This window comes from Motacilla alba, chromosome 1 (assembly GCF_015832195.1).
Source record: "Motacilla alba alba isolate MOTALB_02 chromosome 1, Motacilla_alba_V1.0_pri, whole genome shotgun sequence".
Lineage (NCBI taxonomy): Eukaryota > Metazoa > Chordata > Aves > Passeriformes > Motacillidae > Motacilla > Motacilla alba.
Genome location: NC_052016.1, coordinates 34,105,246 through 34,123,193, shown reverse-complemented (window position 1 = coordinate 34,123,193; position 17,948 = coordinate 34,105,246). Strand labels below are relative to the sequence as shown.

Below are 17,948 nucleotides of genomic sequence, written 5' to 3'. Positions count from 1 at the left end.
GCTTGATGAGAAGTAGAAAAATCCATTTACATGGCAGGCTGACATAAGACCAAGAACTACAGGCTCTACAGTCTTTCACTGCCAGCTTTCACCCTTTTACCTTGCACAGGTTCTTCTGTGCATGAGAAACTTCTGGTAGAGCTGCAAACCACAGTTTTCAAAGCAACAGAGAAGCTTTTTTTTTTTTTTTAAATTGGTATTGTTGTTTCTTTGGGGTTTATAAGGGGTAGATTTGGGCACTTTTTTTCCTATAAGGATGTGAAGTCAGACATTTGGGGAAATAAATTCACCTCACTTCCTGCTGGTTTTGGTGACAGTATTTGCAGTGCCATTCCCTGTGTCCTTCTCTTCAAATGTCCCCTCAGTACCTAAAGAAGAATAAACTTTGTTTTCCTGTGAAAAGCTTGTGTCCGATCTTACTTTGCAATGAATGGAAAAACAGGCAGTTTTCAATAGCAGAGAGTAAAAGCTCACTCAAAATGCAGCTATTTTTAGCCTGTGAACAGCTTGAACCCAGGAAATGCTGACTGTATTCCAGGAAGTGAGCCTGCCCTCCAACATCCCTCATGCTGGTGGTAAGACCTGTTTTTGCTAATAAGCAAACTCTCAGTGAGTAGAAGCTGCCGCTAAGTACTTGTGCTCACAAGACACAGCCTGATTGATTCCTTGGTCCTGACTCTCCTTGCTTCATACTAGCTTTAACCTATGAAAGCAGTGCCTACAGGAGATGTCGCTCCTAATTAATCCCGGAATAAATGAGATCAGAGCTCGATATCTGCTGCAGAGCTGAAAGTGTGAATTTTGGTCACAAAACTCAACCCACAGTTCTTCAGGCAGCTTTGTGTTGTGCTGACATGCTCAGCTTTCAGTTGTTTGCAAACACTGTGCTGGATCTCTCTGTGCTGATGGAAAAGTTGCATCTTCCACCCATTATCATTGGCTGCGCAAATGTTGGGAAAAATCTCTTAGAATTCCAGTGTGAAAGCAGTCCTGTGAGTTGAGACAGCCTTCATCAGTGCCTCAGAGATAGCTTCATATGGAGCTGCACAAGCAGAGGTGAGAGGATTGGCTTCCAGGAGCAGGACTGCAGCTAAAGCTTGGGGCAGCAGAACACCAGCAGGCAGCGTGGTTGCCTTGTGAGCTGACTTGTATCTGTGCCTTAAAACCAGGGACTGATTATGCCTGGTGGACTGCAAGGAGGTGACACACACTGTGTGTGGCATCCTGCTGCTGGAACACAGGTTTGCAATCCTCTTCAAGCAGCAGCAGCATAATTTAGGGACGCCCAAAGCAAAAGGACGAGGTGAGTATGTCTGCTCGGCCATGTCTGGGTGCAGTTTGAACTGTGGGGCAGGTACAAGGATGTGAAACATTTCTAGGAACCCTAATGAGCTTGTAGCAAAATTCTGAGGAACTTTGCCTTAGGCATGACCTCAAGGGAATTTTCCTCCTTAAAAGATGGTGAGTAGAGTTGATTGTGGGGCATCATGTTGGCCAGAGCGGCTTAACAAGTGCAGTCATGGGAGAAAACAGTGTATCCCTGCTCAAGGACACAGTTAAATTTCTAATCTATGAAGTTTTATATGAAAATTGCAGCTGCTTCTTTATCCCTGTTGGATATCTGGGTCTCAAAGCTTATCAATTTTTTCCATCCGCTGTGCCTCTCTCCCTAGAAAAAAATAATTCTGAGCCTTATAAGTTGCAAGTTTCTTTCCAATTTAGAACGTGCTTTCCTCTTCTATCATACCCAGTTATATTTGTTCACCATTGCTTTGCACTGGGGAGCATCAGTGCACTTCAAGTATTCAGTTTAGATCCTCTTTTGCTCCCTGGGGAAGAGAGGGGAGAAGACAGTGTAGAGTTGGAGCAGGAAGATGGAATGTAAGTGAATGGAACAATCAGTGATTGGTGGGGGTATAGTGCAAAGAAGGTACAGAAATTCTGTGCAGAGTACTGCAAAACAGACAATTTTAGGGCTACAAAGAGAAATTAATTCCAGAATAACCTTTTTTAATGCTGACCTTATATTGCAATAAGCTGTGTCTTGCAGTCCTGACAACAGATACCTGCACTTTCCACTGATACCGGTGTTTTCCTCTAGGTCTGGTTGAGAATGACATTTTCAGATGTTTCACTTCCAGTTGCAAATTCTCAGTTTTAAGCAAATGTTAAGCTAAACTAAACAACTAATTTAACTAAACTAATCACCTTGATGTTGGTGGTGGTGTCTCTTATTTAAGCCAGAGGATTGTCTCAGAGAGACACCTCTTGAAAAAGAGGCAAGAAGCTTTAAGCGCCAGAATGGCAGCCTGGAGCTCTGTGTGTCTGGGTGACATTGCTCTGCTGGGGCAGGACATAGACCCAGCAGTGCAGGAAATTTTTCCCAGCTTCCCTCTGCTATGTGGAGTGTGAAGCTTCCCAAGGAAGGCCATTGATTCAGAGGGAGAGAAAAAGGCTCCTTGAGATTAATCACCTATGGATTAGCTGTTTTGCATTAAGAGCTGTAGGAGGCAGGTTGCTGCCCACTTACTCAGTGGGCATTTGGCGACTGTGAGGGTGATTTGCCATGTGGGATGGTTGGTTGTAGATGTTTTCAAGGGCCAATATAGTTGTTTTTTTTCCCTAGAGAAATTAGAAATTGGTGAAGACATTCAATATTTTAACTTATCTTTAGGACATCTGAAAGAGGGGCCTGTACCCTTGGGGAATTGATCTCATCAATATCATCAGGACTAGGGTAATGCAAAGCCAGCAGGCAGGATGAGCCAAAGCTTGGATTAAATAAGAAAACTATGAGGAACTGGCTGAGGGACTTTGAGGTTGAGAACCAGCCCACAGGGATGGGGGACTCGTTCCCTGTGAAAAGATGTTGTGACTCAGGGATGCTGCAGATCACATCTCCCTTTACATCTACTCTGAAGTGTACCAGAGTCCTGGGAAAAGCTGCACTGGCTTCTAGTGGTGTGGACCTGGTTTGTTCCTGTGGCCAACCTAGCAGGCAAAAAGGTCATGGGAAACAATACTTAATTTGGGATCACTGTTATATGATCTCCAAGTAAATAACTGTATGGAATGCAGTCAGAGTACAGTTCTCAGGCTCCATCATGGCTCTGAACCATGGGTTTTGCTGAACAGCACTGATTAAGTATAAAAGTCCTCTGGTCAATTCTGGAGTATATTAACCAGAACTCATAATATGCTTTTTTTAATCACTACAGTGTCACAGTGGTAACATGCAAATGGTGATTTGGAACACTGTAACCACTAGTAATGTGCTCCACATTAATAATTATTTATCATCTGGTTGTTTTTCAGTTCCATCTTTCTGAAGCAAAATAAATTAGTACAGAAGTTCATTGCAGTGGCAAACACGGAAAGACTAGAGATTACTGAATTCAGTATTTTCAGCAGTCTTCTCTTATTCCCCCAGTTCTGAAAATAGACTTTTATTTTCAGCAGATTCCTGTTGTTGGTAGAAAAATTATCTGCTTCAACGTTTATTTTGACTTTTTTGCATTAACTTTGTGTAACCCACAGGCTTTTGGAGATGTATTTTTAAGTAATTCACTTTCTCTCAGATGTTTTTGAGTTATAATGTTCACATCATATCATCTGACCATTTCCCAAGCTGGAGTGGATGTGGGGAGAGGGTTCTTTCATCTTCTGAGACAGTAGGACAGCTCAAATTTGTGCAGTTGCCAGTTCAACACAGACATTTGGCCAGTGTTTACCTTAAATACATATTCAGCTGAATGTTTTGGTTTATGTACAGCATGGGGGAGCTCAAACAGATGTACAGATAACATCCAGTTCTCCAGAAAGGCATTTAGCAGCCTTATTGTTGTTTTTGTCTGCCTGCCCATCTCCCACCTATATCTGCCCTGTTCATGTTGAGGATGTAAAATGTCAAACTGACAGTTCAAGTGCAGCAAAACAGCAAAAAAATGTGAATAATGAGAAATCTTTATCTGAGGCTGCCCCACCTGCCATCAGTGGGAAAACATGGGTTCAAGAGAGAGTTTGCTATACTGTCTCAGCCCCTGGAAGACCCATGAAGATGGATGCAACCCTCTACCATTACCAGTCTTAACCATTTTAAACTCCTGCCTTAGGAGTAGAGCTCTGTGTCTGTGTGTGTTTGTGTATGGAGAGGTGTGTGTCATTACCTAGAAGAACTGTGGGCTTGGGGGGACATAATTCCAATCTTCTGATGGAACTCTATTTTCCCTCATAAGTTCAGGAATCACAAGATACACTGCCTGTTTTCTTTTGTTCATATCTAAATTGTCTCCAGATCCTCAGGCTGAGGATGAATTCCAGTTTAATACCTTGTTATACATGTGTGACTGTGGCATAAGAGCACTGCAAAAGAGTGCTGTCTCTGGACATAATTACTTTCTAATTTCATCTTTTTTTGGTTTTTTTCTATTTTTAAGCATGCAAGACACTTACTCTGTGATCAGAGCTGTTTTACCCACAATATCATTTCTTTGACCAGCATGTCATAAGGACAGTAAAAGAACAGTGCCTTTGGCAGCTGTTTCACCCAGCCTGCATAAGTGGCATTCTTGTTGTTTTGAGCATGTTTCTGTATTGCAAAGGTCTGTAAAATGTCAGGCTTTTCAAAAGTTCTGAGTGATGTGAAGTGCCTAATGTTCTCAGCATCCAACACCAAACAGGCTAAGGGTCTTGTTGAGATGACAATGTTGAGAAGCTGAACTTTTACAGGGAATTGCATTGTCAAGTTATCTTGTTATACATCATCAGTTATACAGAAATAATAAAGTCATCAATTACGTTGTGGTTGGCTTGAAAATCATAAAACCTTAATGAGTAAAGACAAGAAACAATGTGGGGCTGGAGATCTGATAGAAGTAAATACCAGGGTGATTCACAAAATTAGGACAGCTTGTTTGCAGCCGGTGGGAACGTGGGTGGCAGATTCTGGCAGAAGCACAGCAGAGCAGGACACGCACCTCTTCCCTGGAAATGTTTTCCTGAACTTTGACTGCAGTTTTGTCCACTGTGGAAATATTTCCAAGTGCTTCTGATATGACTGGCCAGCAGGCACCGCTCTAAGATCAGCAATTGCTTGGCTGCTGTGGCATTTGACAAAGAGCTCATCACAATCCCTTCCAGTTTCCTTTTATGAGGGAACGGCGTCCTTATAGCTCAAGGCACCAGTCTGGAGTGTATTTGCCAGCTCCCTGACATAGGCAAGGGGTCGCCACAAGATTTACACTTGGTTACTGCAGACAGTTCTTGGATTTCTCCTGGGTTTCAGGATACACAGAGATAGCAATGAAGCATTGCTGGCAGGTAGTTGGACAGGAGGGAGGTAATTTTAACAGATGATTATTTAATGCTCTGTGCTTGGAGGTTTCTGGAGGAGCTACCTGTAAAGAACTAGAAAAACAGATTTCCCGAGGAAAGGCTTCTGCTTCCCGAATTGGATTTTAGCTCCTGAAGTACTCAGTGACTTGCAACAAAATGCCTTTGTGCAGCAGTGGTCTGTGTACTCCTCAGCCACATCTAGACAGGACCTGTTCAACTCCACTTCTTTCAATACAGCTGCAGCACCCCCTGTCCCCCTGTCCCCCGCTCCTGCCCCTCACTGCCCTTCCCTCCATCCTCTGGTCATACAGGATTTGATCCCAGGCTATTAAAGCAGTGCAAAGCCTGAATATTGCAGACTAGCTCTAATTAAACCTCCCATCTGCAGAGGTAGTTTAAACAGGTACAGCTCGAACAGACTGAATTTTTCCTTTACTGCCTTCTGGGCTCAGACCAGAGCAGGGATCCTGCTGCCTCCATGGAACAGGTAGGGGAGGGAGCTGTAGGAAGAGGGCAGAGAAGAGACAGCATTGTCACCGTCTGAATGACCTTTCTGCTTTTTGGACTGAAGCGGGACCATTTCCTCTGTGTGCTGACATTTGCTCCAGCCCAGTCCTTCTGTCGCTTTCTTTGTCTCCGCTTCACTTTGTAATTGCCTTTTGTTTTACTGGTTTACTCCACCCATCCCCATGCTCCTTCCCTTCAACTTCTCCTCTCCAGGGATTCCCCTGCATGAATCTGGCCAACACAGCAGGCAGAGAAAGGGCAGACATTGATCTGCTTTTATTACCCAGTTCTCCTCATTCCTGTGTGTTGGGTCTGAATTCTTTGAGATCTCAGGCCACTTAAAGCTTCTGTTTGAGCAGGAAAAAAGAGGTATGAGGATCTCTTTCTTTTTTTTTTTCCTCTTCTTCATACTCTGCAGATCTCCTGGGGTACTCAGAGTTTGACCTCTGTGGATTCTCACACCCTGTCTGGAGCTGCAGGAAAATCAACTCTTGAATAGCACATAATTCCTTACTGATATTTTGTGCATCATTTTGTTACTGTGTTTATGCAGTTGTTGCTTGCAAACAGCACGTTGTGAGTTTGGCTCGATCTCCTCTCCCCTGTCTTCTTCTCCACCCCGTTCTTGCCCTCTTGTCTTTGTTTGGTCCTAGTTTTGTCATGATCTAGACAGACTGGAGACTTCTAGGCTCCAGAAGACCTGCATTTCTAATGTAAGAAAACAAGTGGAAAAACGCTTAATCTTTTTCCATTGGACTGAAATCCTACAGGCTCCTTAATCTATTACAAAGTCACATAAAGGGCATAGGCAGCATTTTTTTTCCTTTGGCGGTCATTTTTAAGGGGGGCGAGGGGTGGAGCAGAGACAATTCAGTTGATAAATCGAGAAACCAAGAGGTAGGATTCCTGATTTCTGCTCTTGGAAATCTTTTGCCACTTGTTGGCTGTCTCACTCAGAGCTTGTAATTTTTTTTTGTCAAATTTTACCTAGCTGTTAAAGAATAGCTGTTGCACTCGCCTGCAGGAGGTGATTATGGAAAAGGTAACATTTCCCTTAACGGCTGAGCTGCGGTCGATTTAATTTGCAGTTTGTTATGAAATGGTAGGTATTGTTTTACCTCTCTTCATCCCCAGGCTGGGAGAACAGGCACAGAGAGTTCCAGAGATAAATGGTGAGCTAAATAATTACAGGCCTGGCTCCCAGGGATGGTTTGAGGATTAATGGCTGTTTGTACAGCACTTCAAGATCCTTAGCTGAAATCTGCTTTGAACTCTGGGGCATTTCAGGCTGCAGGTGATGGGTACCCCCAGGCTCTGGCAGAGGCCAGTACTCAGAGTGTATCACATCTTTTGAAACAGACATGCATCTCCAGAGATGTGGCTGGCCAGGCTCATAGGGGAGGTTTATTTAGATCTGAGAAAGGCTCCTATGTTGAATGGGAAGGTGACAGGGAGGACCTGTCGCTTCAGGCTCATTTCTTTGAAGCAGATGAGGCGGCTTGAAAGAGGGACTTGAGGATAAACGCATCCAGTGAATGTTTCTCTAGCCATCTTTCTTTTCTTTCTGTTGATTAACAATGTCCCAGCTGGTAAGAGGTCAGTGCTCAGCTGTCATGGATATAGGAAACAAACAGCTTGAGTTGTCCTCTGATGCCAGCCAGAGCTTCCTTGGTCTTTTCTCCTAAGGACCCCATGGGTTTGCATTAAGCCAGAACACTGCATTTCAAGTCTTTGGGGCTAATATTCCATGAATAACCATAACTTCTCTAGGCTGTGACGTTTTCTGTCATTATCACAAATGAGGAAACTTTTCAGTCGGGTGCCTGCAAAGTGTTGGAGTGCCAGCCTGGCTTTTACAGCCCTAGGAGGAAGTGCTGAGAGCATTGCTTTCTAATCTTGCAGCCGAGATTTTCAAAGAGGAGGCTGTACTGTGGGAAGCAGTGGAAGATTAAAATGGATCCAGCCAGCTTGCACTTGTTTGACTACAGAAGCAGCCATCAAGGGCCAGGCACTTGGGAAAAGTTCTCCCTGTCCTATGGGAGGAGCACATGCACTTGGGAAGGTCCTTGAGTGCAGCAGCCACCGAAGGTGCAGGAGGGAAGAATCTTTCCCTTCGTCTCAGGAGTTGCTCAGGGTGGTGCAGGGAGTTCAGTGCTCCCAGCATGGTCCTGAACAGCAGCTGGTGGTGCTATGTGACAGGGCTCTCATGGCACTGAGGTACGGGAGCTGTCAGGGGACTGACTGTGTCCCTGCAGTGACCGTGGGGAAATGGGATGGGACATGTTACAGCTGGGGAGTCTGCACTGAACAGATGCAATGAGTCCATCCCAAATCCTTTGCTACTCATCTCATAATGAGGAGGAAGGGAGAACAACTCATCTTACGTAGTCAGGGACCTCACCAGCGTTATTATTGTCCATCTAGTTGTGGAGAATATGCTGGGGAACAGATACATCATGTGATCTTTGTCAACCCTTTTGTTTTTCTTCTCTTATAAAGCGTTGAGTCCTGGTTACAAGCAATGCAAATAAAAGTGTCAGTTCCCACCACCCCTGCCTCTGGAGAGCAGCACACTGGAGAGGAATGAAGGGCCACGGGAATACTAAGCATTATTTCATTATGGAGACAGAGGACAGAGGAGGAACACAAGGAAAACACTATGATAAGACCACACAGACGGTGCTTACGTTGGGGAGAACAAACCCAAAGAGACTTCAAGAGACAAATAGACAGGAGAAGAGGAAGAAAGATGGAAACAGGAGACTGAGCAAGACAGGCAAGGAATGGCAGAGCCACCTTCTTCCAGTTTATCCAGAGAGTGGCAGGAGCAGACTTGAGGCTCTTCATCTGTGAAAAAACCAGTTTTCTGCACACCATTCTCCCATTTTCCTGAAATCTCTGCTTTTGCTCCTCCAGGCAACCATTAATCTAATATTAAGCCCCTTAACCTCTCTAATTGTTCCCTTTCAGTGTCAGCTGGTTTCCTATTAACCTTTCAATCTCTCAGTAATGCAGTTACTTCTGACTCCAGCCAGACCCAGCTCTAAAGCTTTACCTCCGGCAGTGAATTTTCCAAGCTTTCACTTTTTTTTTTTCTCTTTCTTTTCGGTAATGATTATTACTGCTGTTAAGAAGCCAGTTTGAACCAGCCTCTAAGTGCACGAGGCTGAGCCAGTTGGAGTCTATAAATAGCCCTTCGCTAACCTTGTACCTTATTTCATTAGGTTGATTGGCTTCCCTTTCTCCACTTCATTGCACCTCTATTTCTCTCTCCCCTCTCCATTATTGATGCTGGTTCTTTTGTTACTATCTGAGACACCTGCTTGTTGATAGCAGAGTGGATCAGCCCTAGGTTTTCCCTCCCGAACAAAATAGTGTTGTCACTGGAGAAGCATCTCTAGAGTTTAGTGACAGAGGGAAGGCAGAGGGTGATGCAGGTCTGAGACAGCAAGTCAGAAAGTGTCTGTGCTGTGCAATAGGAAAATTGTGTGGCTGAGCTCTGGGGCTCTGGGGGCAGAGTTTGCCACCCGCAGGATGCTGGTTTCTCCTGTGACACACAACGTGATTATACTTGAGTGCAGTCTCCTGTGTGAACCCCACTGCACTATGTCAAAGCCAAGGCATATGCCCAAGGACAAATGGTGCTGCAGTTCAAACCAGCTGCTGTTCCTGAGAGCAGTCCTTTGGCCATTTTGACATCATTAGTCAATTTACTACTGCTGCTTGACCATGCAATCCGGCAGAGCACAGTTTGTTTCTTTGACCACCATCATGTCTCAGCTCAAAAGCGTTTTCATGCTGTGCCTCTGTAATTCACCTGCTTCTTCTAGTGCTAATAAAGTTCCTGAGCTCTGCTCAACCGTGGTGCTTCTCCCTAAAAACTGCTCTTTTCTGTTTTTTGGGGTTTTTTTGTTTTTTTTTTTTTTTGTAAAATACAATGAATGTTTGCACCAAAGACTGAATTAGGCAATTACATAAGCTGACCTGAAATGTCTGGGGCCAGTGTAAATCACAGCTCAACTTCACGAGTCTGTATCTGAGTGGCACTTGCAAACTGCTCGTGTGCAGTGATGCAGTGGGGCAGAGCATCTGCCAATGCTTCACAAGTGCTGGGGGTGCTATTACAGTAGCTTAACAGGTTTTGTTTGGTGGATTCAGCAACAGCCATGGTTTCTACAGATGGGGAAGCACCATCCCAATGCAGAAGATCTGGGATCGAGGATCCAGTCCATTTTGCTCCCTGAAGAAAGGCAAGTTCTTTTCCTATGAAGCCTCCTTTTTCCCCAAAGAGAGAGATTTAGAGGAAACTTTTCCAATCTGTGCTTAGGCTGACAGATTTGCAACCTTTTGCTTCAGCTCAGAAGAAGGATTTGTGTGTCTAAAAGCTCTTGTGTTTTTTCTACCTGTATCATTTGTCTAACACCAGCTGTTACCTTTCCCTGAGAGTCCTGCCTCAAAGTCAACAGCAACTTACCAAAATAATAGGAGCCATTCTCTTCTGCCCTCTGTACAGCTCTGTGTGTTCCTACTTGCTCACTTACTGCTATTCCTTGTTGTTGGAAGGGCAGATTCTGGCAGCAACAAGCCTTTGTCTTATTTTCTGGCAAACAACCTCGGTCTGCAACAAGGCAGGAAAGGCAAACAGCGAAGAAATGAGAGCTGGTAAAACTGGGGTTAGAAGAGAAGGTTAACTTCTGGCAGCTTCATTTTTTAAGTTTGATGGGGGAAAGGTTTTGTAAAAGAGCCACGTGTATGGAAAACAAATGCCCTCCATCCCCTCCAGAGCAGCTTGCAGCTGGCATTCACACCTGTTTAATAATACAGGTTCTCCAGGATGGCTGTGTGCTCACTTTCCATTGCCCACAACCTCCTTGTCTTCATGTTTATCCTTCTAAATTCCCATGCCTTGCCTTTGCTCCTGTGTCTTTTAGGTACCCAGGTCTCAGCAGGATGAAGGAGCCTCCTTGGGGGCTGCAGCAGGGCCTCCCTCCCGTCTTTCAGCCCTCCCGGCGACAATTTTGGTTGCTGTGAGTTATGGAGGGAGCTTGGGAAACTCTTCATGTCAGGCTCTGAGTGCCTCATGGGGAGAGGGTTTATGGTTGAGTCAGACCCTGGCTGTGCTCATGGAGCCTGGGCTCAGGCCAGGATGTTGCCCAATATTTATGGTAGAAAGAGGGGGCCCAGAGGCCTCTCTGGTCCCTGAGGCCAGTCAGCACCCTCCTAACAGAGGCCCAGCACAACAAGGGGTACAACCTGGCCCTAGAGGAGGAACCAGGGGCTGAGTCGAGCTGGGTTCCACTCTCCCCAGATACTGCTCACATACTGCCATGCTTTGGGGTCTGTCAGAGCCGCTTTGAAACTTCCTGCCCTTCATGGAGGGTCCCTCGCTGCCTACGGGAAAGTCAGAGCCCATGGAAAGGCCACTTGCCCTGCTGATGAGCACGCAGCGGGCACTGGGCTGTCCCTGGCTGCAGGGAAAGTTGAGCACGAGTGCCCTGAGCCAGCAAAGCCTGGCAGGATGGGGGCTGTGTGGCTGCAGTGATATCTCTCTGTCCCACCTGCTGAAAAAGCTGCCTGTCAGTGAAGGTGATGCAGAGTCCTGTGGAGCAGAACACAGGTTCGAAGGAGAAGCTGATGGCAGAGGCAATGCCCATGGCAGAGCTACCCCTGCTTTTTTGATCTGTATTATGACAGGTGAATGGTATCAGACCCATTGTTAGCTACAATCTAATTGCCCATTTTGCTTGGTTCCTATGGCCAGTCCCATCTATTCCTCTTCCCTTGGGAAGCTTTCTAAATATTTATCCCAGTGATCAATCATATGACCCCACTGTAGCAATGTGATACAGCTTTGGCTGTGCTAATCAGCTTAGCTTGGGCCCCTGACCCCTGTCATCTTATTTTAGGAAAAAACTTTACACAGCGCCTGGTAAGGGCTGTTCAGTCCAGAGGATTTAAATCCAAAGTGAGAAATAGCAACACAGACTTTTGCTTTTTTGTTATGTAGCCAGAATTCAGTTTACCATTATTCTGATTTGTCATTTCTCTAGGAGGAGTTGAGCTTTGAATAATACACAAAGACTGCAATTTCATGATAAAATACATGACTCTTGACTGTTAACAAAAAAGCACCCCAAATAGTAAATGTTGAGTGCTTTGGCTGAAGCACTTAAGAGATGTTCAGTCATCCAAATGTACTAGGACACTGAATCCCTTTCCTACCCCCTCCTCCCAACTTTAAATGAGGCCCTTTAAAGCAAAATGGGCTCTAGAGAATAGTGTCTGGAGCAGGGGACTGAAAATATGTGCCTTGAGCCTCAGGGGGTTTTGTGGGGAATACATCAGAGGACAGATGGACCCAAAGATAAATATATTCTTGAAGTGTTTTTTCTCCACAGAGATGTCTCAATTCCAAAGCAGCAGCAGAAGTCAGAGGTGAATTAGCAGCCAAGAGCAGCCAAGATCCCAGCTCATCAACTGCTCATACTGGTGGGAGAAAGGGTGCTGAAAGCCAAACCTCTTTCCAATGCTCCAGGAGTGCAGCACAAGCCCTGCAGACATTATAGGAAAATATGAACTGCATCATATCTGTAGAAACTTGTTTTATTAGAGACATGAGTACTAACAACCTTCTCTGCATAATCTCTGAAGGAAACAGACTGGCTTTGTAAGGGAGAGACAGATGAGAACAAACTATACTTGGATAAAAGAACAACTGGAAATATGTTGTGTAAGAGGAGGTTCTGGCCGAGCACTTTCCAAAGCCTGAGAACTCCTATCAGTGGCAACTTCTGTCATTTCTGATGGCGAACATCCCATGGGCTGCTAGGGCAGGGAATGTCTCCAGATCCGCCTGAGGGCTTTCCCAGTCCAGCTGCTGCAGCAGCAGCCTCCTCTCCCAAGCTTCAGAAGCACCATCTGGATGCAACAAGAGGACCTTCAAACTACTGTTTGCCACATCTTCAGCCCTTCCTCCACCCTATGAAGCATGTCTTTGAGTGAGTTCATCATCCTGCTTTCTCAGCAGGTGAAAATACGCTCCTTTTTAGCATCCCAGGGAAGACATGGCAAGTGCTGAGGTGTAATAGCAGACTTTGATCATCCTCAAGGTTTTTGAACCTGTATTGTCCTCTTGACACCCATGACTTGAATACAGTCTGGAACTGATTAACTTGACTGCTTCAGTCTCTGGAAGGCAATGTTCTTTCTGCAGTTAAATATTTACTTGTCATTGCGCATGGACCAGGCTTTACAGGAGCCTGAGCAACATTTGCATTTTCTCCCCATGAACTGAAAAAGGAGCATCCTCCATTATTTCAGTGCTGCCACTCCCATCCATCGTGGTAGTCCAGTCATGTCTTGTTCAACCTATCCACCTTCTTAGCTTCAGCAACATTCCTAAACCATGAGATTTGTAGCCTACACCATGAAAGGCCACATTTCACATCCAAAATATTCCTTGGTTCCAAAGTACATCCTCAGAGACCAACATGAATCCTATCACTGAAAATCTAGCACTTGCAAGCACCTTTGCATGACATTGCTTGGGGAGAAGCTGAGCTCTCCCCTGCCCAGTCTTCCACTGGCAGAAGGACTTTCATGATACAAATAATTTCCATTTTAGACAGCACCACAGTGAGTGGTAAAAATGGGAAAATCAGAAGCATTGGTAAGGGCTTTTAGAAATACTGGGGTATTCCCATCTTCCTTCCAGTTCCGACCTGCTGTAAATGCTGGGGTGGGTACCTCTGACATGCCAATATACCCAAGAGGAGCATCTCACTCCTCTCTGCTGCTGCCCAGCATCAGACTGCTCCATCCTGACCGTGGCAGGCCAGGGAGAACTGTTTGCCAGCCCCAGGACTGGGTCTGGCCCCCGGGATACCAGCAGGTTGGCACTTTGGTGCCAGGTTGGCTGGATCTTTGCAGGGAGTGAGGAGAAGCTGGGATGTGTTTCGGCTCTGCTCAGGGCTGAGTAAACAGAGCAGCTTTTGCCTGGGAATAGGTGCAGTCCCTGACCACACTGCTGACGCAATGATGTCCCTGTTGCTCCTCCTGGCAGGGGGAGTCTCCTGTTTCCTCTGGCTCAGGCAGAGACTCTTTTTTTTTTTCCCCCCACCCCCTTGGCACCCGACAGTTAGCTTACCATTTCAGTCACCAATGACAGCAATGAAAAAATAATACTACTGTACTCAGTTAATCCATAGGAAAATCCCACATCGGCATACAAAAGGTGGAGACAGTGCTCACGCATTTTCCCCTAAGGGCCTTAGGCAATGGAAATTTTCTCAAGCTCCATTCATTAACAGAATAGATGAACAGTTATGTAAGGTCACATGAGGGAAGTGGTTGGTCGTTGGTCAATGAAAGAGTTAGTCACACATCATTGAGCTGGATGGCCCTGGGAGGAATTGCGGAGCCACCCTTTGCATGTTCAAGGACTGAAGAGGGAGAGCTTTAGCTATAATTTCTCACTATGCCCTGAGCTTGGGCACCACCTTTACAGACCTGGCATTGCAGGAGGCATGTGGTGCTGCTGAGCAAAAAAGCAGGGATTTGAGGTTTCTTGAGATCCTCCACATTTTCCTCTTCCCAGATCACTCAACCCTCTTCCAAAGGAATTAAGAAACTACCTGATGATTGTGGGGTGCCAATGTGCAGTTGTGCATCTCCCCAGCCAGTCTGTTCTTGACTGGGTACTCGGAGGGTAAGTATCATGATACAATTCAGCAGTCACAGGGCAGATAAAATCTGTATGAGGGCTCTCAGGAACCGCTAGAACATTACTAGGACATTCAAGGGGGAGGATTTTCAAGGATCTCCTCTGGAACTTGTCCATTGCTGAAGTGGTTTGGACTTTTTCTCTCCCTCTTTGAACACAGGATGATGCCATCATACAGAATTTCTGTGGGACTGACTGTAGGAGAGCAGATAGAGCACTGACTGGCATCCACAATTTAGTACCCAGTTAAACATGGTCTGCAATAATATTCTCCCTCTTCTCACCAGCTCTCATCCTTGTCCCGGGCAGCCCAGTTGAGAGTCCTCCAGTCATCTGAATTTGGGTTACCTTGGCCCTTGGCTCTTCTTAGCTTCTGCTTGGGGGCTTGCAGCTCTGACTTTTAGACAAGAATGTCTTGCAGACAAATCAAACCAGCTTTGTTTGCTCATTTGCTCTAATCCCTGGATGTTGAGTGACCAGTTTCAACCTGCTAGTGTACTTTCACCTTGCAGCCAATCTCTTGAAGGTCATTTCAGACCATTGGAGAGGCAGGGTGACAAAGCTTGGCTGGCAGCCTCCACAGGACATGGAGCAGCAGTCACCTGGCACCAGCGATCAGCGGGACTCACGGCCTGATGAGTGCAGAGGGCAGAGGAGGCCCGCAAAGGAAACTCGTGTTGGGCAGGTGGGGAGAGTGTGGATGCCAGGTTGTACCTGTACCATGATCTCATGCCTAAGGGCTGGTAGCAAGCTGTAACTGCGTAAACCAAAGTGCCTCCCAAAATTGCTGGTCTGCCCCGAGTGCTGAGGCTGTGAAACCCTGTGAGGAGGACACCTTAGCCCACCCGGGAGGGGCTGCGGCACAGATCCGGCCCTCAGGAAAAGCCCAGCTGTCTCCCTGAGCAGGTGGTTTCCAGGAAGAGCCACATTCCTGACTGTGAGGAGCTGAAAGGACCGTGTATGGGATATGCCTTAAAATAGACAGAGATAGAGGAACAGAATTCAGGTCCCAGGCAATGTGGACTTGATGGCATGTCAGGCGTTTGGTCTGGAAGGGAAATGCTGCTGAAACTACAGCTGCCTCAGCCTTGACTGCAAGTGTGTCTGATAACATTAGGGTTGCTTTCACTCAAGGAAAGGATTCTGGTTGAGATTTTTGGTTTTTTCCAGCCGAATTCCATTCTACTTTATTGTTTTCTGGTTTTCTAAAAGCCAAGCTGTGCTGGAATAGGTTTCCCCTTTCCCAAATGTTTGAGGTATTGTGGAAATATAATATCTTTGGAGAAAAAGTTTAGATCTGTAACATTTCAAATAATTGGCATTTTTCTAGGGGAAAGGAAGCCCTTTTTGAAATATTTCAGCAACCTTAAAATGGTATTTTTTGAACCATCTTGCTATATCTAGCGTTCTGGCTTTTAACAACTAAGTTTTGTATTGACAACGAAGTATTGTATAAGCATTGTATACCTGTAGTAAATTTTTTTTCTTAAAAAAAAATCTAAATGTTATGATACTTAAAAAAAGAGGTTCCCTCAGCAGTATTTCAATCTGACAAATTCTTTGAAAACATCTTTTCTCCTAAAATTATCTGGTTCTGAGGAACCAGCAATACATTTGAGACAAGTTTGGTGAAAAGTTTACAGCAAATTCTCCTGAAGCATGTATCTTTTCACTGTGAAGCATTTCCTGGCCATTTGCAAACCAACCAAGAGCTTCTTGATGGCAGCTGGAAAAAGCAATGAGATGAATTTTGGCTTCCATTCACTCTTGCTGCGTAGTTTGGCTTTGCTCTCTGAAGTAGTTGCTGTACATTCCCCATTGAAAAAATTGACCGCAGTATCAGTTGTTTTGGTAACATACTCTGAGCCTGCGGAGTTTTAAGAGCTGTTGGGACAGCACACTTCAGGTAACAGGACCCCAGAAGTGCTCAGGGCACAACATCAGCGAGCAGGAGGAGAAATGGGTTTTTCCTTATTGCCCACCTGCTGCTTGGCTCTCTCACTGGCACAGCCTTGCAGCGTCTGCTGGAACGCATGGCACCCGGAGACCATGTGAGTTAATTATTAAACAAAATGGAATCATTATGCCCTCTGCCACTGCTGTTCCTCACATAAATCTGCTGCACAGTAGAAAAACGATCCCGTGCAACGAGAACAAAGAAACCTTTTCAGGATGAGCACATTTTCCTCTGCTGGAGAGCTGCTCTCCCTTCACTTCCCTGGAAGAGTGATGCATTTGGTCTCCATAAAGGTGGGGGATTTTGGAAAGACAGATGAAAGTGATACAGAGCCTCAGGGCACTGATTTCTATGAATAATCTCCCCAGCTGTTAGCCTAGATCTAGAGCTGTTTCCTTTCAGAAAATACATTTCTACTAGCAACATTTCAGGAAGGAAAGGAAGGAAATATTTACGAGTTACCTTTGGCATTTCAAGGCTAGCACAATTTCCACCGAGCTTCCCTTGAACTTCTAGATAAAATATTGACTCCTGGACGCGGTGCAGAGGCCCTGGCAGGCTGTCAACCAGGAACAAAATTAAGACAGTCTCTGGTGAGATAGCATCCAGTACTTTAAAAAGCATCTGTGAATAGTTTCACTTGACTGACATATAGGAAAAAATGAAGACTTACAGGTGAGATCCCCAGATGCCAGCCACCCAGGGAAGGGTCCCCTTAGCTGAAATAGCCAGTCATCTCAGCTCTGGGAGGGGATAGAAGAGAGCCAGTCTGGTTTCTCTGCTGTGAAGCCTTTCTGAAGCTTTTTCTCTTACACAGAGGGGAAAGGGTCTCTCCCCTCTGGCTGCTCAGCCTGGCAGACATGGGAGGCCCACGAAGGGCATGTGCTGTTGTAAAAAGGGTGCATGGGCTGAGACCCCAGCAGATGGGGGTCTACCAGCTGCAGAAGTGCCCTGGCTGAGGGGTAGAAGCTGAGATACTGGCAGAGAGTGACTCAGGCCATGGGTCTCAGGGTATCTTAAATATTTGGCTTGTGTCCATCATGTCCAGCTACCATGTAGAGACAGATGCCCAAGTCTCAGCCTTTCACCAGTCAGCATAGTGGCCCTGTGGAGGCAGAGCTCTGTGGCTGGAAGTAAATAGATGGGCAACAGTGGCTGTTTCCCTGGGGATTTAATTCCTGAGGATCTGTGCTCCAAGCACTTCTGCAGGCAGCCTGCATACTTGACACTGGCATTTTGCTGTCCCTGTCTTCACTGGCCAGTGCCAAACTGAGTTGGTCCTTTGCTGCCCTCTCAAAGAGGGCAAAGGTTTTGGAAGGAGTCCCTCCTCTTTGCCACATGCTGTAATAGCAGGGAAAGAGAAGCATAGAGGTCATGTGGCCTAGGCAAAGCCAAAAAGTAAAGGGACTGGCAAGGTTGGCCATAGCA

At 45.7% G+C, this 17,948-nt stretch overlaps 1 long non-coding RNA gene across 1 annotated transcript; it reads left to right on the top strand.

Annotated features, from left to right (window-relative positions):
* Positions 1 to 5,709: 5,709 nt before the first annotated feature.
* On the top strand, positions 5,710 to 13,009 carry LOC119707735. Its single transcript, XR_005258836.1, has 3 exons — positions 5,710 to 5,821; positions 10,773 to 10,868; positions 12,240 to 13,009. It is a non-coding gene; the product is annotated as an uncharacterized LOC119707735 (long non-coding RNA).
* The last annotated feature ends 4,939 nt before the right edge of the window (positions 13,010 to 17,948 follow it).